Source organism: Taudactylus pleione, unplaced genomic scaffold, assembly GCF_031769625.1.
Source record: "Taudactylus pleione unplaced genomic scaffold, aTauple2 ptg000117l, whole genome shotgun sequence".
NCBI classification, from domain to species: domain Eukaryota; kingdom Metazoa; phylum Chordata; class Amphibia; order Anura; family Myobatrachidae; genus Taudactylus; species Taudactylus pleione.
The window spans coordinates 3,416,169-3,439,909 of record NW_028284519.1 but is presented as its reverse complement, the minus strand read 5'-3'; the positions used below and the strand labels follow the sequence as shown (position 1 = coordinate 3,439,909).

Here is a 23,741-nt window from a genome sequence, read left to right as displayed (position 1 = left end):
ATATATATATATATATATATATATATATATATATATGAAAATACAAAAAGTGGAGACAAGCACATAATAGTGTGAATAGTTAAGAAAAGAATGACACACAACATGCATATAGAATTGCATACTGTGTTGCCCTAGAACATGAGCATGTGGTAAGGGGTCTTTTATGGATATCCCTTCTGGTCCCTCAATTCTTTCAGTATACGGTTTGTCACAGGGATAAACAAAACTCTTATGGTGTAGTAGTACAATTTATTACAAGCAAAAAACATAAGAAAAATGCGTAATTACACAAAAAATTATTTCAATGGGCTTATCTGAATAAGTAGCTGACCAAGTCAGTAAGCAAGTGTCACTTCGTCCTCAACGCGTTTCGTCTCTGGTGCTAATATAGTACTGGTTGTACTACTACACCATGAGAGTGTTGTTTATCTCCTCATAAACTGATGGAGCCCTGTGACAAATCCTATACTGAACCAAGTGAGGGACCATAAGGGATATCCATAAAAGACCCCTCACCACATGCTCATGTTCTAGGGCAACACGTTTTGCAATTCTGTATGTGTGTTGCATGTCATTATTGTCTTAACTATTCACACTATTAGGCGCTTGTCTCCACTTTTTGTATTTTCATAATCATTGAGGACCATACAACAGAGGTCCGATTTGGGAAAGTCTGAGGGGCCACCTTCGGAACTGGGAATATAGTTTAGGATTGTAATTATATATATATATATATATATATATATATATATTCATACACAGGGCACAGAATAGAGGGGGGCGCCATGCCCCGGCCACTGCCAGCAAAATACAGATAGGCTCAGGTAGGTGGAAGCCTAACTGTGGACATTGTGTGTAAGAAGCACTACTACTGTGGGCAAAATGTGTATGGGGCAGTACTTATGAGGACATAACTTGTAAGGAGCACTACTACTGTGTGCCTAATGTGTAAGCATCACTCCTACTCTGGACATGTCATGTAAGGGGCAATATAACTATGGGCAGAATGTAAATGGGGCAGTACTATTATGAGATAAACAACATAAGAGCACTACTAAAGTGGGCATAATGTGTAAGGGGCACTAATACAGTTAGCATGCCTTGTAAGGGGCACTAATACTGAGGGCATGATTTGTAAGTGATTCTAAAACTTGAATTTTACCCTTTTACCCATGCGATAGGTTGCCATACAAGCTGTCGTCATATAGCCGGGTATTCTATGATCCAGAAATTCAGTGATCAGGGTTGATTTTCCATTCAAAGAAAGCAGATCACGTTGTCATACATCATATGTGGTCCACTCTCTCTTGCCTCAAGTTAAGTGCCTGCAGATGATGTTTTGGGTTTGACAAAGGTGGCAAATAAATAAAATAAAAACATAATGGGAATGAAAAAGAAAGAGATTAGAGATTTATGTATTTTAAAATAAACGCAAGAGGTCTTGTGTGAGTTTTACTCATCTATTTCATTTACTGCAGCCTTATGTGGAATAGGCATGGAGGGTCATCTCTGGAAGGAGGCGCTGTGCGATAGGTTGCCATGCAAGCTGCAGTAATATAGCCGGGTATTCCATGGTCCAGAAATTCAGGGATCAGGGTTGATTTTCAATTCAAAGAAAGCAGATCATGTCATCATACGTCAGATTTGTCCAATCTCTCTGGTCTCAAGTTAAGTGCCTGCAGATGAGGTTTTGGGTTTGACAAAGGTGGCAAATAAATGAAAATAATATAATGGGAAGGAAAAAGAAAGAGATTAGACATTAATGTATTTTAAAATAAACAAAAGAGTTCTTGTGAGTTTTACTCACCTACTTCATTTATTGCAGCCTTTTGTAGAATAGGCGTAGTGGGCCATCTCTGGCAGGAGGCAATACAAACTATCATCATATCCCAGGGTAATCCTTGGTCCTGAAATAGAGTAATAGGGTTGATTTTCCATTCAAGGAATCCAGAGCACGTCATCAAACAACAGGAGTGGTGCACTTTCTCTGACCTAAAGGTTAGTGCATGCAGATGAGGTTCCTGGTTTGACTTTTTATAAGGGAAAATAAAAATTAGAAATGGAAAAAAAAAACATAGATTAACTTTAAAATGTACACAAAATTATGTTAGAAGTCTTATGACTAATTTACTCTTCTGAATAAATTACTGCAAGTTTATGTGGAATAGGCGTGGAGGATCGTCTCTTGCAGGGGCCTCATGGTACAGTATAAACAATCTAGTTATAGGTCACCATAAAAGCTGTTGTCATAACCCCGGTAATTCCATGGTCCATTAGTTAAAAGGTTTGATGTTCCTTAAGAGGTTATATGTTTTTACATCCTTCTAAGCTATCACAATGACTAATATCAGGTACAAATTATCCAAATTATGTCCAACATTTCGAGATCAAGGGAGCTAGCTGACTCTGGACTGATTGTTGTTACTTTTTTAGCCAAAGTTTCAGAATGTTGCAAAAACATTTTTGATGGATGTGCTGCAGATGACGTAACAAGGTGGAGGTTCCTAGATGGTTAAGGTCCCTATCTCTACTAATTTTGGCTTTACAAATGGTAAAGATGCCTTAACATCTTTACCATATTTGGGTTAAAATAATTTCATACCCAAGATGTGGGTTTTCTGGTCTTATGCCCAGGCATCACCCTAGCCTATAACCCCAGTTTATATCATTACCCCAAGCCTATACCATCACCCCAGATTATACCAGCAACCAAGCCTATATCATCATCCCATCCTGTGTTGTATATAAATTACAGCTGTTCTCCATTGTCCACTTTAGTGGATGTGAGCTCCATTTAAGTCCATATCACCACACCCCCTACACATCTGACCTGGGCTACAGGAGGAGAAGCTGCACTCTGGAATACGGTTGCATGGAGTTGCCCCTCTGACTTGCTGAAATTCAGGTAGAGGTGCCATAGGTAGGGAGTAGGGACACTATATCAGAGAACGCCATTTTAGCTGCTTTATTCCATGTTTTAAACTATATCCTCTATTTTCACCTTTTGAAAATATATTTATGTGAATCTCAGCTGAGACATTTGTGATGTCATTATGTTTAATATATTATGCACGTTATTTAGCACTTTGTTGTGGTCTTGTAGTTGGCGTGTAGACTTATAATTTATCCATGATTGAGAAAAGAAGTGAAAAGTTAATTTTTTTTTATTGCTAACTTTGTGTTATTAAATTGTAATATTGTGAAGTTTCCACTTACAGTTTCACAAGATTTTTAAGAACACACTGCGTTTTCCACTTAGTGTCACAAGATTTTTTACAAATACACTGCGTTCCACTTAGTGTCAATATTTTTTACGAATGCACTGCATTTTCCACTTAGTGTCACAATATTTTTTACAAATACACTGCGTTTTCCACTAACAGTATCAATATTTTTTATGAAAACACTGTGTTTTTCACACAGTGTCACATTATTAATACACTGTGTTTTCCCGTTACAGTGTCACAATTTTTTTTACGAATACACTGCGTTTCCACTAAGTGTCAATTTTTTTTAATGAAAACACTGCGTTTTCCGCTTACAGTGTCAAAATATTTTTTACAAATACACTGCGGTCCACTAACAGTGTCAATATTTTTTACGAATACACTGTTTTTCATTTACAGTGTCACATTATTAATACACTGTTTTCCCGTTAGTGTCACAATATTTTTACGAATACACTGCGTTTCCACTAAGTGTCAATATTTTTTACGAAAACACTGCGTTTTCCACTTATAGTGTCACAATATTTTTAACTAATACTCTGCGTTTTCCACCTACGGTGTCACAATATTTTTTACGAATACACTGCGTTTTTCACTTACTGTGTCCAATATTTATGCGCTACCACTTAGTGTCACAAACAATATGTATGAATATTACACTGCGGTCTGACAGGCAGCGTCACAGTAAAAAAATAAAATAAATACTGGGTTACAGCACAAAAAATACGTATATTATTTCTTTATTAATTATATTATTATCAGCTTTTATTTTTTTATACACTGGGCACCCTTGGATGTACAGAGCACCCCTCATTGGACACAGCAGCCCCTGCCCCTGGATGGAATCAGAAACCCTTGGATGGAAATGACTCCCCAACTCCCTTCCTCATAAATTTGCTTTGGAATCAAAAATTTTAATTAAATTAACTATGAATCAACTCTTTCTTTCCCTCCCTTCAACTACTTCCCTAATCGATCTCCCTCAGGCCTCTTGATTAATGAAATCATATGTTTCCTTATGTGCCATGTTTGAAGTTGACCTGCCACATGTTTGTGGTGCCCACTGCTGCCACTTAGCTAAGTAAGCCAGCTAGTTTGGTGCAAATTATGGGCCTAAACTAAATGAAACCAAAATTGTGAGCTATGAGGTTGTGAAAATTAACTGGAAACTAGTGGAAATTGATGCTATTGAGGTTAATAATATGGTAGGAACAAAAACATGCCCAAATTATGTGATTTTAGCTATATCTAAAAATACAGATCCAAAACCAAAACACGCAAGGGCAGTTTTGCCAGAACCAAATTCAGATCCAAAACACGAAAGAGATACAGACCCAAAACCAAAACACGGGGGTCGGCGCACATCCCTACTCTGAACATGGTGTCCTGTGACAGCAGTCAGCCTCATGCCCGCATATGTCACTCATTTTTCTCTTCCTTAATATCTGTAACTGGCCCTTCATAACTACATAAATCTCCATATATCTTTCACTGCCCATCCATAGCTCTCACTGCCCCTTCCATATCGCTCTAGCTGCTCCAATCATATCTCAATCACTGCCCCTTCAAATTGCTCTAACTGTCTCTACACATCTCTTATGGCACCTTCATATCTCTCTCATTGTCCCATTCAGGATACATTCAGTATCCCAACATAGGGGATAGTGGCGCTTACAATACCTGCTCCAGAATCGGAACACCTGTCAGAATCACGGTGTCGGCATCCTGAAGTTAAGTAGCAGGGTTGGGGAAAGGGTTAGGGGTTACGGTTAGGCACTAAGGTGAGAATTATGGATAGGCACTACAGGTGGAGAGCTATGTTTAGGGTGCGGGGAGGGGGAGGTTAGGTTTAGGCACTGGGGGAGGTTAGGTTCAGGCACCAGGGAGGGAGGGTTAGAGTAGGGAGACGAGGAAGGTTAGGATACCTACTGACAGGTGTCAGTATCCTAACCCTGTCAGGATGCCTACATCTGGATTTTGACAGCTGGGATTCTGAGCGCTGGCATCCTGTACCCATCCCATTTATATCTCTCTCATTGCCCCATCCATGTTTCTTTCACTTCCCCTTCCATATCACCCTTACTGCCCCCTCCATATCTCCCTTACTGCCCCCTCATGTCTCTCATTGCCTCTAATGGCTCTAACTCCCCCCTCATAGCCCTCACTGACACATCATGGCTCTCACTACCTGTGCCATCAATTTATATATCTAACTATGACCGCAGGTGCCAGCTGATGTTGGAATTAAATGTTGATGCAGTGCAGTCCAGTCAGGCTCCTCATACAGAGTCACTGTCCCTGCCTCTTTCTTCCCAGGATACTGTACAGGGATGGTGTGAACAGCCAATACATACTGAGTCTGCACATTATGTCAAAGGGTCAGGAGTGCGTAACTTAGCTGTGTGAGTGGTGCTGCTGAATATCACCATTATTTAATCTAACTATGATCCCTAGTCCCCTGATGGTGTACCCCTTTGGCACCTGGGAACATGCTCCTCCAAACCCCCAAGCTTTGCCCCTGCATATAGGTGATGCAAAACTACCTCTTACAAAGTACCAACGCTAACGAGAGTTCACTATGGGGCACTGTCATAGGAATACACTTGGATACTGACTGGTTACTATGTGGGAAGAGCCATTTGTTTAGGAATTTTCTTCAGGCTATTTTTATTAATTTCCTATTTGATAGATGGTGATGTATTGTATAAGAAGTAACCAGAGAAATAATTACTATGGTAATTACAGCAAAGTTTTATGCATTTATATTTTTTGCTAATTCTTCAGAAGCAAATGTTATTGTTTGATTCATTTTGTGTCTATATGAGATTATTAGATATACCACATATTGGAGCTCATTCTGACTCAATGCAGATGTTCACATAGCTGGCGATTTTTTGTGACTGTTCATGTGTTCAAGTCCTTAAAAATTTGGATGGCGCAAATGTCCCACGGTGTGTAAGCACAGAGTTGCAGGACCGATTGAACCCCACAGACTCTGGAATGTATTGGACGTTACTATGCAGACTGATGGCGATATCCCTTCTTATGGGTGTGCTATGGGAGTGTCATGGGCGTGTTATTGGAGTGTCATGGCCGTGTTGCAGGAGTGGTTTCAGACTCAAGGGTCTATTTACTAAGCAGTGTTAGAAGTGAAAAGTAAAGAGTGAAAAGTGATAAGGTGCCAGCCAATCAGCTCCTAACTGCCATCTCACAGGCTGTGTTTGAAAAATGACAGTTGGGAGCTGATTGGCTGGCACCTTATCACTTTTCACTCTTCACTTTTCCTAACACTGCTTAGTAAATAGACCCCTCAGACACTTGATCTCGTACCATGGAGACCATACCCTGATGGAGATTTTGCACCTAGCATGGGGCTAGCGCAAGTCCAAATGATGCTTTTAATGCAGGTGCAGCAGTGTCCGATTCAAAATGATCTCCATTGTGTTTATATGGTTGAATAAAAATCAACTCACTACTAAGGGAACTTTTTAAATAAAATATGAGGTGCTATTAGGATTAAATGTGTAATATTATACAGTATACCACATTTTTAGTTATTTGCCATTGGAGTTTCTAAATATTATATGCTTTGCAAACTATATCAATATATTGAATCAGTGCCAACTTTTTAGTGCTCCCTATGAGTACAGTATTTATTAGTACATGGGGACTTGTTAAAATAGTAGTTTGAAGGATCCCTGCATTAAGACAGTCATATACACTTACTAATCACTGCCACAGCATTGCCTATTACAACCAGGGGTCAGCTGATTGCATTTAAAGTAACTACTGTTATTATCATTAACTACTATCTATCATTTCCAGTATACTACGTGTTTCTCCTGCACAGTCAACTCCATCAGACATTTAAAGTTAAGTTTAATTTGGTAAAATATGATTAGGGTGCTTAAGTTTACTAAGAATTAGCACATTTTAGTTATAATAAGAAATAATTTCAGAGTATGTTATAAGCAGTATATGTGCTTTAATAGCACCCAGACAAACCCAAAAAATGTATTAAAAAGAATTATACGAGCCACACCAGGAGATCTAATGGGGAATAACAGGATACCTTCTCACCCCCGGACTACTACTTTACTAGCTTCTTTACTACTGGCTGCCTTCTATCACGTCACGTCTGGACTACCACTTTACTAGCTTCTTTATTACCAGTTACCTTTTTCATCACCAGCCTCATGTTTGCAATCTGAGCCCAATCATCACCTGATCCCTACATGTTCACTGCCTCTCACCTCTCCTCACTTTTCATCACCTCACTTTTACTCACACTACAAACCCAGTTCTCCCCATCTACACCCTCCTCACTTTAAGTACCCATCATTATTCACTAACATCACTCTTACTAAACACAAATTATTGCCAATCCTCACAATCCCAACATATTGCCTTTCTTGGACATTTTAGGTTGAGGCAGTTTTCTTTAGCTCAAAAAGACAGGGCCAAGGGAGACAGCCATAATCCAAGCCAAAATCTTAACTGTAACAATAGTTTGAACTCTATAATGAACCTAACAGAGCTCTGATTATTCCCTCTTAAATTCAAATCGAAGGAAGAAACACACCCTTCTTTCCTACTTGCTCTCCTCATTATATCCTGTAAAGATGGACAAATGAATTCTATCAATTTATCAGACGTTAGTTGGAAGTTTCCTGGACCTGATTATCTGTATGTCCAGGTGTGATGCTCTACTTTTAAAAGATATTGGAGTCCATTGTTCTGGGTTAAAACTGAGGGATCAATGTTGAGTTGAAGTTAACTTACATTCCTTAAATTTTCTACCGTTCCTACAAATTAGCTGAGCGTTAATTTGGAAGTCTTCCTTTTTTTAATTACTATACATGTATGTAACTTTGTAACCATTTTTTCTTTGTAACATTCCTTTTTAAGCATTGTAAATAAAGTATTCTAAATTAGTTTATTTCATATATGCTCCGAAACCTAGTCTTTGAAGAGATTATTAGTCTGCTAGGGTGACGCTACATCTATTGTTAATTTCCAGAAGCAGGAGGCGGTCTCAGCTAACTGAGTGGTCATCTGTGTCACTGAGCCTGCACAATTGGGATAGAGGTTATGCAATAAGTGTGTTAATTGCTAGAAGCAGGGGGCAACAGATTAACTGCATGGGAATCTTATTGCTGAACCTGCACAATTGTTAGTGAATCTTTTGCATAGGTGGTGCCAGTGTGGTAAGCAAGGTATTCGTATTACGGCTTTCTGCATATAGCAGAGTTCTACTCCACATCAGGGATACTTGTAGGGAGTCAGTGAAACCTTTGTAGTGCGCCCAACATGGCTGCCTCACCTGGTACACTCACGGATGTGATGAAAAATACATGGACCTGTTGATTATGGTGGGACCCTAATTTTAGCATTAAATTGTCATTTCTTCTAGGCATTTCTAGGCACTTATTCCACCCAGGGTAATCCTACGTAGTGCGCCCAAGATGGCTGCCTCATCTGGTATCTTTCGTGGGTAGAATATATAACCCATGGAAATTATTTCGAAAAATGTCTGCACCAACCCTGCAATATGCTTATTGTGCTTTCTAGGGGTTATATTTACTAAAGTGAGAGTTTTTAGAAATGGAAATTTTGCTCATAGCAACCAATCAGATTATAATTTACATTTAAAAAGCACCTTCTAGAGGAAACTAGCTAGAATCTAATTGGTTGCTATGGGCAACATTCCCACTTCTAAAAAGTCTCAATTTAGTAAATTTACCCTTAGGTCTCTGTTGTTTTTAATTATCTGTGTGTGGTTTTCAATTTTTGGCAATACCAAATCCAAAAAAACAATGGGCCTGAATCAGACCCACTCACGAGCGGCTGTCCGCTCGCAAGTGGGTCGATGGTCTGCTCTGCGCATGCGCACGACGGAGGGAGCTCCGTCGTGCGCATTCGCGAGACGCGCCGAGCGAAGGACTTTCCTTCGCTCGGAGTGTCTGATCAAAGGGGGCGTGCTGTCGATGTTGATTGACAGCACGCCCCCTTTGGTGGGCGTGCCGGGGGCATGCCTCCCAGACGGAGGCATTCCCAAGGGAACGCCTACCGTCAGAAGCCGGCCCCACTGACATCACTAGTGATGTCAGTGGGAGTGATTTTGGCTCTGATAGAGCCAAAATCACTCCTGGCCTTGCGGTTGAGAAACTCAACCACAGGCTTCTGCTCGCAGTGGCGATGGCCGCGGTGGTCAAGACCATCGCGACCATCACCCTGCACGCTCGTATATGCTGTGGGTGGTGACCCACAGCTATACGAGCGTCCAGGATGACGCTCCATATTTATGGAGGTGGGCCCTGATTCAGAGCGTCCGGCTCTGAATCAGGGCCAATGTACCATGTTTTCTGATGTCTGTAAAGTGACTTTGAGTCCTACGGGAGAAAAGCGCTATATAAATATGATTATTATTAATTTTATCAAACCAGGATTGCAATTCAGTGTAGATATTCTCCAAATGTTTGCAGACTATATAATACCAATTTACACTTAACATTTAAAGCAAGCAAATTGGTGGTGAGTACCCTATTCTTTCATTGGAAAGCTGCTGATTTATTATTATTTTCAATGGGGGCTGTTCCTACAGTGGTATCTGGACAGGGGTCCTTTGGGGGCCGGCACTGTATAAAGATTATATATATATATATATATATATATATATATATATATTTTTTTTTTTGTACGGAGACTAAATCCTCAGGCAGTCACAGCACCTCGGTGCTGAGAGGCAGACTGGCAGGGAATGCACGGAAGGCATGCCCTGCATCCTTTGGTAACAGGGAAACCACAGGCATAGGGTCCTCCTGCCACGGTGCAGAAGCAAGCTTCTTCAATGGGAGAAACTTATCTTGATCTTTCTTTAACCAAAAGAGTTGAGACGGTTGAAGCCTGGAGCTCCACAGCAGCCGTTTACTTTCCTACATGAGAAAACACTTGTTACCTCCAGTGAGCCAGTGGCTCCCATCATATAGCACCAGTCATTTCTAGTCTAGATGTACCTTATGAGGATTAATTTGAGATTTATGTTTTCCATTTGGACTCTATTAGATCAAAAAGGAGGTTTAAAAATATTTTACACGGCATCCTGTGTCAGAGCTACTTTGTCTTTAGACGCAGTAGCTGTCAGTGACATGCCCATGTCACCCTAACCACCCACGTTACCGCCCAGGAATGCCCACTGAAATGTACACCTCTTACATCTACATCCATTCTGTGTCTCCTGGCAGTAACCATTGGGAAGTGTGCACTGTGCAACTCAGGCCCATGTGCAGACTTCAAACATTGGCAAACTGCGTGCAGCATCGACACGGGGTCCACCTCTGCATCTGTCCCACTGTGTTTCTTTCCATTGACCATCCACAACCTTGGGACATGACAATGCTGTAATATAGGCTGCACATCTGTCTGCAAATCATTTTGGGAACTACAGAAATCATGTATCAACTACACGTTTTCACCTTGATTAGCACAAAACTCAACTGGGCAATAGTTGTGAAAATCTGTTGCATTTTCATGAGCTATATAATTAGGTGACTAGGGTTATTCAATACAAATTTCCTATAGGTTGATTTAGAGTAATCATAGTTATGTTCTTCCATAATTAAATTGTAATTTAAAATGTATTTAGAGTTCCTTGTTCGCAAACAGCAGTTTGTTTTGAGCTAATTGAGGGCCTGGCCTCATCAGCACATTCTAATGGCATGTAATCTATTATATATTGAGATTTTAATTTTATTTAATTGATTAATAACATGTTTAAATATATCTGATGGTTTGCCATTGACTAATAAAAATATATGTTTTATTTTTAGTATGTGATTTATATTTTAAGAAAATGCATTAGAACTAGAGATGAGCAGGTTTGGATCTCAGAAAACCGAGGCCACCCGAATTTAGCATAACCGAGTCGAATCCAAGCAGGCTCAGAGGTTCCCGCCTTACTTGGTTCTCGAAACCGAGGCAAAACCATAGAGAAGGAAATCTCGCGGTTCGCAAGCTTTCATCTCTATGATCAATGGACCACGCGACAGATGCCATTTCACTCCGGCTGTGTAAAGTGAACAGGGAGGGTGGGTAGAGTAGGGCTGGGAGAGTACTGGTGCTATCTGCTGTGTCCTGGGCTGGTGACTGCTGATCCATTCTGGTCTCTGGTCACGGTGCTGTCACTGTCATTGTGCTGTCTGCTGATCCATTCTGGTCTCTGGTCATTGCTGTCACTAATCACTATCACTGTGCTGTCTATGCTGATCCATTCTGGTCTCTGGTCACGGTGCTGTCTGGTGATCCATCTGGACTGTTTGCTGTGTCCTGGGCTTGTGCTGTGTCCATCTCTGGGCCCAAGTTCTGGACTCAAAAAAAAAAGAAAAGTCAAAAAATAAAAAAGTGTCTTTTTATATTTTTCTGTGTGTGCATGCGTGTTAGGCTTAACCACAGTACCGCACAAGAGCCAGCCAGCAACGCACGTTGCACTTGCAACCTTGTGCTGCCCAACTCCAGTCATTATTAAAAAAAATAATAATAATAAAAGTGTCACTGTCTTATATATTTTTTTCTTCTGTGTGTACATGGGTGTTAGGCTTAACCACATTAGCGCACAAGATCCAGCGACTACAGTCACGTTCGATCAAAAAAACAATACAAGTTTCATTATCTTATATATTTTTTTCTTGTTTGTGTGCGTGGGTGTTAGGCTTCCCACATTAGCACACAAGATCAAGCGACTACAGTTGTGTTCAATCAAAAAAAAAAAAATAATGAAAGTGTCATATTTTTTTCTTGTTTGTGTGGATGGGTTTTCAGCTTAACCGTAGTAGTGGACAAGATCCAGAAACTAATGCAAGTTGCAACCTTGTGCTAACAGATCCAATCATTCTTAAAAAAAAAATACAAGTAAAATGTCATATTTTTTATCTGTTTGTGTGGGTGGGTTTTCGGATTAACCCCATTAGTGGACAAGATCCAGCCAGCAACGCAAGTTGCAACCTTGTGCTAACAGATCCAATCATTCTTAAAAAAAAAATACAAGTAAAATGTCATATTTTTTATCTGTTTGTGTGGGTGGGTTTTCGGATTAACCCCATTAGTGGACAAGATCCAGCCAGCAACGCAAGTTGCAACCTTGTGCTGCCAGACTCCAGTTGTGATCAATAATTACTCTGGGGACAAGTTCTTCTGGAGCTGACAAAAAATATAAATCATTTGTCGTTTTTTCTAATATTTTTGTGTGTGCGCATGACTGCACGTGTGTTAATTTTGTAACCGCACCTTGGCTACACTATTGGTGATTGTGACACTGCTTCTAGACTGCAGAAAAATATGGAGGGCTGTTACATGACAGGAGAGCAAGGCCAAGAACCACATGTTGCAGCTGCCGGCAGCAGTGGAAGGCCGTCAACTTCCTCGACCTCTAGGAAGGCCCATGCCCCAGGGCTTAAGTCACGCCATCGATATGGTAGTAATAGTAAAGCAGGTTTTACTGAAATGAAGACAAAATTTTTTAAAGGATATTTGCCTTTAGATAAACAAAAAATTGGCAATATGCCATTCACTACACGAAGTGGCAAGGAAAGATTAAGGCCTTGACCTTCTTACTTTATGAAGAAGACTGCTGATTCGGATATGCCTTCTGCTTGTAGTAGTAGTGGTGGTGGTCCAATTAAAAATGTGAAAGTTGTTAAGACAGCTCCGGAAAAACCAACTGTGTGCCGTGAGAAATCGAAATCACAAATCCCCGAGGAGAGTGCAAGTGTGTCCGCGGTTGCCATGTGTGAGCCCAACCTAAATACTAGTGTACTGGAGGATCCTCCAAGTTCCAACATTTGTGTGCCCTTTGTAAATGTGGGGAAGGGCAGTCAACATCTTGCACACGTAGTCATTGAGGATGATTCTGTGGAATTGCACATGGAGGAGGATATTTTGGTGGATGAAGGTGCTAAGGATGATGAGGATGTTGGTGTTGGTGATGAGGATGTTGATGCCGAGGATGTCCTTTGTGTAAGTAAGGCAACAGCTGTTGCCCATGGTTTGAAAAAGCCAAAGCCCATTGTTGTCATGCCGGGACAAAAGACAAAATAATCTACTTCTCATGTGTGGAATTATTTCCATCCTGATCCGGACAACACTTGTCAAGCCATATGTGCCCATTGCTATGCAAGAGTGAGTAGAGGGAGGGACCTAAACCACCTAGGAACCTCCTCCTTGTTACATCACTTGGAGCGCATTCATCAAATATCACAGTGTACGTCGCCAAGTTCCAAAACGTAACAAGTCCAGTGTCACCTACCTGCTCCCTTTCTGTGAGATCCAAGCGCCTTCGATCTCCAACACCAACACCTGCATCATCAACATCCTCATTCGTCATCAGGAGTAGTCCTGCTGCATCCAATGCTGGTATTCCAAACATGATTGACTCCTCTCCTATCCTTGATGACTACGCCTGTTGCTGCTGCTGCTGCTGTTGCTGTCAGTGGATCTTCATCCCAGAAGGGGACCAGGAGTAAGACAACTTGTAACGTATCCTCCAAAAAGCAATTAACTGTTAAACAATCTTTTGCAAGGGCAAACAAGTATGACAGCAATCACACTGTTGCACAGCGGATTACTGATGCCATAACAGCTATGCTGGTATTAGATGTGCGTCCAGTATCTGCCATTACTGCAGTGGGTTTTCAACAGTTAATTCAGGTCCTGTGTCCTTGCTACCAGATCCCTTCTACATTCCACTTCGCTAGAAGAGCAATTCCAAATCTGTACAAGGACATTAAAAAAAACCTTATTAATGTCCTCAGAAATGCCGTTGTACCCACTGTCCACTTGACCACTGATATGTGGACAAGTGGGACAGGGCAAACTAAGGATTACATGACTGTGACAGCCCACTGGGTAGGTGTATTGCCTACAACAGCAACAGCAGCAGCAACATCTCCCAAAAGACATCTGATACAGAGGCAGGCTACTCTTTGTATAACTGGTTTCACTAAGAGGCATACCGCTGAGAACCTCTTAGAAAAACTCAGGGATATCATTGCTAAATGGCTTAGCCCACTTGGACTCTCCTCAGGATTTGTGATTTTGGACAATGCCACCAATATTGTGAGAGCATTACATCTGGATGAATTCCAACACGTTTCATGTTTTGCTCACACAATTAATTTGGTGGTACAACATTTTTTAAAAAATGACAGGAGCGTGCAGGAGATGCTCTCGGTGGCAAGCAAAATATCCGGACATTTTAGACATTCGGTGACCACTTGTCAAAGATTGCATGACCAGCAGGTACAGTTATATTTGCCCTTCCATCAGCTGAAGCAAGAGGTAGTAACTCAGTGGAATTCTACCCTCTATATGCTTCAGCGGATGGAGGAACAGCAAAAGGTCATCCAGGCCTATACAGCGGACTATGACATAAGCCATGGAGGGGGAATGCACCTTATGCAAATGCAGTGGAGAATAATTTCTGTGTTGTGCAAGGCTCTCAAACCCTTTGAACTTGCCACACGTGAAGTTAGTTCAGACACTGCCAGCTTGCGTCAGGTCATTCCCCTCATCAGACTTTTGCAAAAACAGCTGGAGAAACTGAAGGAGGAGCTGAAATGGAGCGAAGTATGTTGGACTGGTGGATCAAGCCCTTGATTCACTTCACCAGCATCCAAGGGTCGTCAATCTATTGAAATCTGAAAAATATATTTTGGCCAACATTCTGGATCCTAGGTTTAAGTCCTACCTTTTGAGGTTTTTTTCCAAAAGACCAAAATCTAAAACTATGCAAAGAACTGTTGGCCAAAAAATTGTCAGCTGCAGCCGCATGTGAAACACCTTCATCTCATCCTTCAGTTTCAACAGCTGCCAGGAAAAAACTCAATTTTCCTTACAGAATGCCTGCTGGTCATGCAGATCAGTCACCAAAAAATGACATCTGGTTGGGCCTGAGAGAACTGCCTACTAGTGACATGTCTTCTACCATGACTATGTGTGATACGGTCTCCATTCACAGAATGGTGGAGGACTATTTCAGAGATAACATCCTAATAGACATGTCAGACAGTCCCTTTCAGTACTGGCAGGAAAAAGAGGCAATTTGGAGTCCCATACACAAACTGGCTTTGCATTACTTAAGTTGCCCATCCTCCAGTGTGTATTTCAGTGCAGCTGGCAACCTTGTCAGTGATCAGCGTAGGAGGTTACTTCCTAAAAATGTGGAAAAGATGATGTTCATTAAAATGAATGACAAATTCCACGAGGAGGACCTCGACCAACAATACATCAAAATATGACAGAGGCGCCTATGGTGGAATCCAGCGGGGGTGAATTAATATTGTGTGGAGAAGAGAATGTACACACTGATGGGGATGATGAGGACGAGGATGATTTGTAATGTAAAGCCAGTTTGTGTAGGGGATTATTTTCTTTTCCATGTCCAAAGCACATTGGCAGCTTGTTTTATGGGGGTCCAAACAAACCAATCATTTCAGCCACAATTGGCATTCCTTGCTACTGAAATGATTGGTTTGTTAAACTGCCCTGTTTCGTATACAACATAAGGGTGGGTGGGAGGGACCAAGGACTATTCCATTTTGCACCTTTTTCCTTTTCATTATGTGCTGGTTGGGACATTGCTGCCTGACATTTTAAATTAATGTTATGGTTGGTTTAGGAACCAATGATTTATTTTTAAATTAATTTATGATCAATTTAACAGCCAAGGGATGCACCCAATGAATTGTTTTTAAATTAATTTATGATCAATTTAACAGCCAAGGGCTGCACCCAATGAATTGTTTTTAAATTAATTTATGATCAATTTTACACCTGGCTGTCACTGTCATCGGCATAGCTGTGCATGGGTGCTGTGCTCCTGTCCGTCGAGGGGCTGTTGCCCAAAATAATAAATAAACAATTTTTTTTGTGTGCGTGTCAGCCACACTTGTCATCGGCATAGCTGCGCAGGGCTGCTGTGCTGCTGTCTGTCAAGGGGCTGCATGAATACTGCAATGAAAACTTTTTTTTTAAGTTACTGGGTTACAAAAAGTATTTTTTTAATCTTAAACATAGCAGAAATGTTATCCTAACAGCTTATAAAGTTATATGCTCTAAAAAACTAAATATTTGTAAAAAAAACTAAAGCCTAATTCAGCCAAAAGAGAGACTGACACCACAGCTAAACATAAGTCACTTTCTGGATGTGAATTGTCTCATTTGCATGGGGAAAACACAACCCTCAGATGAGATGGATCTCAGCCAGTGGACAACATAGAAATCACCATTAAAAAGTCACAATGGAAGACTACAGTGTGGAGAATCTTTCTTCACAGTCAGGAGAGGCCTCAGAGAACATGAAAAAAAGATGCTCTAGGTGCTGAACTTCAAGGGATTTCTCCATCATGTTCTGCAGTGTGGAAAGGTTTCATTCACATGTTTTCTATAAAGCAGTTCAAAGTTACAGCCTTCAAAGTGTCTGGTAATTCCTGGCAAAGGTGGGTATTATAGCCAAAGATTATTACAAGCAAAGGATTCATCTGTCCGGAATCTGTCTGGGAATTCAAGGATCGTATTTGGCCTGAATGCACTAAGACATCCAGTGATTCTGTCACTGTGTTCTGTAGCCCTCTAGTTTATTCCTACCTGAATGCAAACTGAAATACGGAATAGTAAGCACAGACAACATGGAGGCCTTTTTATTCAGCTGCCTGCATGCCAACCAATACCTCCCAGACTACACCCACTGGGGGGACCGGGTCTTGATAAAGACCATCCCCATTTGTTGCTAGGCCTTCTTCTTCCAAACCATCCATGCTGGACTTACTGTCCAAAAAGGGTAAGCAGGGTACAGAAAGAGGAGCTAGATGTCCCCAATGACATTTTTTTTCTTCTATCATAGATGATGTGGAGATAATAAGAGCTTCAAATGTTGGACTTGGAACAGGGGCTCCCACCTATTTGGCTTCCGTCCAGAGAACAGAGCTCTGTTCCTCAGGAACTGTCTATGCCTGAGCTGATAGGTAGGTAGTCTCTGTCTGTTGATAAACACCCTTCAGGAGATGGAAACCCAGAATAACAAAAACTATAATGTGTCCACTGATAACCAGCCTGATCCCTTAACAGCAACATACCCCATATGACCAACTCATAACATGACACCCAGTTTGCAGTCTCCTCTTCCTTATGACACTAATTCAGTCGCCATGGTTGCTCCAGTCCAAGACAGTGGGAAGAATGGCAATTTGAAGGCCACTAGCTAACTCTGTTTTTTTTTTAATGTCCCTTTACAGGTTGGAAAAATTCTGTTACCGAACAGAAGATTTATTTTTGGTCCCCTTCTGGGATGAAAAAAAATATGCCATCAAGCAGGCATGGCGCAGCCACACAACGTAATATTTAAACCTTAGGTATGAAATGTTGCATTTGCTGCTCAGTTCCACTTGTTCACAATATATCTCATATGGTTAAGTGGACAGAGGGAACAACGGCACTTTGAACTATGTTTTTTTTTATGTCCCTCTACAGGTTCGGAAATGCCAGTTTATAGAAGATTTGCAAAGCATTATTTAAGTCATTTGTTTATTTATTTTTGGAAAGCATACTTCCTGGTCCCCTTGTGTGCTGTGAGGTGGTCAAAATTGACTGGAAACGAGTGGAAATAAATGTTATTGAGGTTATTAATACTGTAGGAACAAAAAAAGGCCCATTTTATGTGATTTTAGCTGTTTTTTTATTTTTTAAGAAAAAATCCAGATCCAAAACCAAAACACAAAAACAAAACACAGAGGTGAGGTTTTGGCAAAACCAATACAGATCCAAAACCAGTGGAGATCCAGATCCAAAACACGGGGGTCGGCGCACATCTCTAATTAGAACATCAAACATGTTTCTTGTATTGTAAAACATCTAGGGCAGTATTCAAATTGGCTGCGAAAAGCCATTATCGGCGATAATTTATCACCGATTATGTCATTTTAACCTATTTCAATTATCCCCGTTTTCAATTACAACAATTACAAAAATTTATCGCCGGTGCGAAAAGTCTTTGTAGTAAAACTGGCATAAGTTTTCACTATGTTTTACATGGCGAAAAAAAGTGCAGAATTGGAGTTTAGGGGTGCAGGCTTAAAAAAAATAGCCTGCACCCCTGGGAGTGTCATCTAAAATAAACTGTCAAAAAAAGTAAAAAAAAAAAAATTGGAACACCCCAAAAATTCACTTTAATTTTGGGGGTGAAAAAAAAAAATTGGGGACAAACTTCTAAAGTAGCTAAATTACTTACACAGGGTTTTCCAAATTTGCTGCAGGTGTTTTCTTCAATGCTGGTGGTAGCGGCAGGTGCATTTTTGCAGAATTTTTAAAAATTACTTTAGAGACTTAAAAATAAGCTTGCGCCCATTTTGATGTACCTCAAACTTGATGGGAATAGTTATTTTTCCCCCACAAAAAAGCAAAGTGCTATTCTTCATCACATCTTCATAGCAGCTTTTATGCACCTGCCGCTGCTATTTAAAAACCCCGACAATATGAATAAGGCCAAATCGGGGGTACCCATAGTGATTCCCCATGTCAGGACATATTTTGGGGTATGCCAGGATCAATTCCCGAAAATTTACAGGACTTTACGCAAGTTAGTTTTTCGCCGGGTGCCGCGTCCGCACCTTTTAAATTGAATACGGGGATAAGCGGGCACGTGCCCGATACTTTATCCCCACTCAAACCTCGATGTGGAGGAAAAAGTTCAGCATGGACTTTTTGCTCCCATATTGAGTATGGCTCCTAGTATGCTTACAGTGCTAACTTTTAGCAACTTCGGTTCTCCAATTCATTAAACAAAATGACACTACTAACATTGATATATCTCCAAGTACCAGCATGCAGGGAAGGCTTGCTGGGACCTGCAGTTCAACAGCAAAAGACAATATTTAATACTAATTCAAATGCACTACATTTACACTATCAACCCACCACCCAGGGATGATGGGAAAGCCCTGGGCTATCAGCTCCCCTGGGATCCCTGGCATGGACTGACTAGTGGTCAGGGCTGATGCTGCGGCTGGGGGGCCTGGTGATAGGGCTCCCCTGGCTGTGGCATTAGCCCCCCGCTAGAAAAAGTCCAGATCTGGCTCTGGATAATACAGGGGAACCCTACGCATTATTTCCCCCTGTATTTTCAAAGCCAGGACCGGATCAGAGCCCAGTGCTGGTTGCTCAAAGTACGGGGGACCCCTACGTCATTTGTCCCCCGTATTTTGGCAACCAGGACTGGTTCTGACTAACCCGGTGCTGGTTGTTCTTAAGTATGGGGGACCCCTATGTCATTTGTCCCCCGTATTTTGCACAACCAGCTTTGGGTCACAAATGCTCGGGGCTGGTTGCTCTTTTGGGGGAGGAGTCACACCATTTTTTTTTTATTTTTTTTTTACACAGGTTTTAATTTTTTAAACACAGCAGCACAGACGGGTTTCACTGATCCCATCTGTGCATCTGTATTTATTTTTTTGCAGACAGATGCATGCATCATGGATATCCCTGATCTGTGCAAGCATCTGTCTGCTATCCTACACGATCTAAAGATCAGCAAATCTTTAGATCGTGCACAATAGATCTTGTGACACATCATGCAGCTTTGCTGCACATCGTGTCCTGGAGTGCCAGGGAGAGTTCAAGGGAAATTGCTCACGATACCGCATAGTGTGTACGCACCTTCACAAGTGGCTGTGCTGGCAAAGTGACTGTGTATAGGGGGCACACTGCACCCTGATGTCTGTTGATTAAAGTGTCGAGACTCACAAGTGGCTGTGTGTACAAAAACAAAAGTTTAAAAAGTTAAAAAAACTTCAAAGAAATTTAAAAAAATATATATATATTTTTTGGTGCTGTACCCCACTGTGTATACAAGCACCGTGACTCAATTGAGCAACAGCCCTCTGTGTGTATAAGCACCTTGACTCCTTGGGCAATAACCATCTGTGCGTATAAGCACCATGACTCCTTGGGCAATAGCCCTCTGTGTATACAAGCACCATGACTCCTTGAGCCGTAGCCCTCTGTGTATACAAGCACTGTGACTCCTTGGGCCGTAGCCCTCTGTGTATACAAGCACCGTGACTCCTTGGGCAATAGCTCTCTGTGTATATAAGCACATGACTCCGTGGGCCACAGTCCTCTGTGTATACAAGCACCATAACTCCTTGGGCCATAGCCCTCTGTGTATCAATAACACACAAGTACTGTGACTCAGTAGTGAGTGTCAATGTTTCATAGATGTGATTTAAACTGCAGTGTCTGTCGCTGAGTAACCAGCCAGCTCACTGCAGCCTTTGGCCAATAATGGCGAAAACAATATTGGGAGCTGTGAGGTGGTCTAAATTGACTGTAAATGACTGGAAATTAATGTTATTGGGTTAATGATACTCTGGGAACAAAAAATAGCCCAAATTATGCGATTTTGGCTTTTTTTTGTACATTTTTGTAAAAAAAAACTAAATCCAAAGCCAGTCACGGCAGGTTTGGCAAATCCAAATCCAAAGCCGGACGACGAATCAGAACCAAATCCAAATCCAGCAAAAATGGTCTGGCGCACATCCCTATATTTAACACAACTTGAGGACACATGTATTTGTGTATTTGAATCCATAAAATTAAAATACAATATACAGTGTATCTAAAATATCTAAGTGCATATATTATGATCAAATTGTGAATGCTCATATAACAAAGTGGCCTTGTTTTGAAATGTGTAAACAACTAAGAAAGAAAATTAGTCTGCGTCGCCAAATAACACTTAGTTCCTATTAGTTTAAAATTGAGCTGCTCACCAAGAGAGAGTGTTGTCGTCTCTCTAAACTTACAAAGAACAAAGCAAAAACCAGGTGGCACTTATTACACTAATATGTACCACAAGTGCGAGTACATAAATCATTTAATAATAAAAAATACATGCATAGAAATAACTCCAGGGAGTAAACAAATAAAATTGCAATATGACAATTGTCAATAAAAAATAGCGGTATATCACAATCTGATAACCTATAATCAGTAATAGTGTTGTATATTAAATATAGGGATCACCCAATCAACAAATAGCAGCTGCTAGATATATCAGTCTATCAAATCCTAATAGTTCATATATCCAATATCAGCCACTCTGAGATGTAGTCAGGATGTCGGCGGCCAGAATCCCGACACTGAAAGCCCAGCATGGGACTAAAGATAGGCATCTAGATACCAATGCCTATCATTAGCCCCATGCCAAAATCCAGATGCCCAGCATACCAAACTTAAGCCGGACGTCAGGAACTGTTAGCAGCAGGGGTGGGTAGGTTTAGGCACCCCTGAGGGGACTTAGGGTTAGGTACCCCCCTGGGAGGGTTAGGTTTAGGGTGCGGGGAGGGGGGTTAGGGATAGGCACCACGAGTGGCACTTAGGGTTAGGCACCACACCCGGAGTCTTAGGGTTAGGCACCTCCAAGGGAGGGTTAGGGTTGGGGGGGAGAGGGGAGGGTTTACTATAATTACCAGCCAGCATCAGGATTTTCTGCTGTCGGGCTTCCAGGGTCAGGATTTGAACTGGCAGCTTTTAAGCCATGAGTATTTCATACCCAACCCGCCACTCCATTTGCTATTCCACTTATGAAGTATAATAGTAACCGTCTCTCCGTGTCGTCTAGAAAAAAACTGGATCACTGATAGTAGGTGCCTCCAAATATGATGTTCATGGGTTAGTACTAGGAAGCAAAAACTTGTGTCACAGGCGCTCACTTGGATAAGGGCTCTATTTGTTGGCAGCAAGACCTAAAAGAAGAAAATCCCTTATTCTTCTAGGGTAATAATGTAGAGGGTGCATACATTACATATGCAGAAGGTCTGCGCCTGACTCTCACTTCCTGTCTGTGCTGAATCACTAAATTAGTATTCAAATGAATGGAGAACAGAAAAAGCTTTATGTAACAAATCCCCTTTATTGAGTCACAGTGCTCATCGGTGTTTGCATATGTTACACATTAATTTTATTGAAATGCTCTGTATAAATGCTAGGGGGGGGAAGGATGGGGAGATAGAAAGTACTGAGTGGTGTGAATAAAATTACTGAACACTTTGTGATGTAACCATGGAGACTGGCTGGGTTGTGAGGCGTCCTTCACCCCCAGAGTAAGGGTTGTAGTGTTCAAAAGTTTTAAGTCAAATGTCTGCAAGTTTTTTATTATGTACAAAGTCTTTTGGTGAGGCCTCACCTGCTGTAGTCTTCTACCTTCTGTCTTCTTCCTGTGGCTCCGGACCTTATTCCGGTGAGCGCACGTCTCGCGCTCACCAGCCTGGTCACCGCTGTCTCCTCCGAATCTCTACTCCACAGCCAGCACAGTGCTATCGCGAGATAGCAAAGTCTGGATGGGAGCGGGGTTCCGGAGGAATCTGCGCGCTCTACTCACCTTGTGAGGGAGGAGACTTGTTGCCGTTCTGATGTTTCTGTTAGCTACTCACTGGAGTGTCTGGATCTCCTACGCGTGTCGGCCGTGCGGCCTTCCTTAGGGAGTTGAGTGGGCGTCTTCTTGCTGAGGGCGGTATTTATTTGTCAACATGTGACGTCATAGGGGTGTGTGCTGCCAATTAACACGGTCTCCATTTACTTCATTTAAATATGCATAAAGGCTAATGGGCTTTTGCATTTTGTTGCGTGAAGAAGATTCATTATGAGTTTGATATTTATATTGTGGATAATGTGGATAATGTTTATTGTTGAATGACAGATAGTGACTCTAATACAGTATGTTAATTGGAATGTACTATTTAACTTGCTAAAGAGCTTTTAAACAGACTAGGTTTGAAAATAATAACGGTTGATATGGAGCATGCTGCTTGTTAGTTTAAACGGAATGGTATAATAAATAAAATAAAATACATTAAACCAAAAATAATTATAAATAGAAGATAAAGTAAATTGGGATGATTTAAATGGAATATCTTTACATGAAAAGGTGCAGTTCTTATAACATTAACAGTGGGAATATGATATACATCTCTAGTTTCTGAGTTAGTACTAGTTCCCATTCTTGTGCTCCCAGGGAAGATGTGGGGACTAGTTCTGGAATGAATGCCATATGCAGGAAGCTGGCCAGGCACATATAGCTCCTTTGCATGAGGTGTGGACTATAGATGGTACTGGTAGAAGACTGCCTGACATGATATTCCGGACTGGAACTGGTAATGCCAGTATTCCGGGCTGGGACCGGCTAACTAGGGCACTGGGCTAGGACCAGTCAAATTGGACACCAGACTGGGACCAGTAATGCTGGTATGCCAGGCTGGGACAAGCTTAATAGTACTCTGAGCTAGGACTGTTGGACACCAGGCTGGGACTGGTTATGCTGGTATACCAGGCTGAGACTGGTTATGCTCGAGTACCAAACTGGGACCAGCTAACTTGGACACCAGGCTGGGACTGGTTATGCTGCAGGGGTTAACTAAGCTGGAAATGGTGCTCCATGGGTCAATAGGATCAGGAGCAGATTCTTCAGGG

At 41.4% G+C, this 23,741-nt stretch overlaps 1 long non-coding RNA gene across 1 annotated transcript; it reads right to left on the bottom strand.

Annotated features, from left to right (window-relative positions):
- Positions 1-739: 739 nt before the first annotated feature.
- LOC148524264 (uncharacterized) lies at positions 740-22,687 on the bottom strand. Its single transcript, XR_015878361.1, has 3 exons — positions 22,459-22,687; positions 1,808-1,907; positions 740-1,676 (listed from the first exon to the last, which is right to left on the bottom strand). It is a non-coding gene; the product is annotated as an uncharacterized LOC148524264 (long non-coding RNA).
- Positions 22,688-23,741: the final 1,054 nt, after the last annotated feature.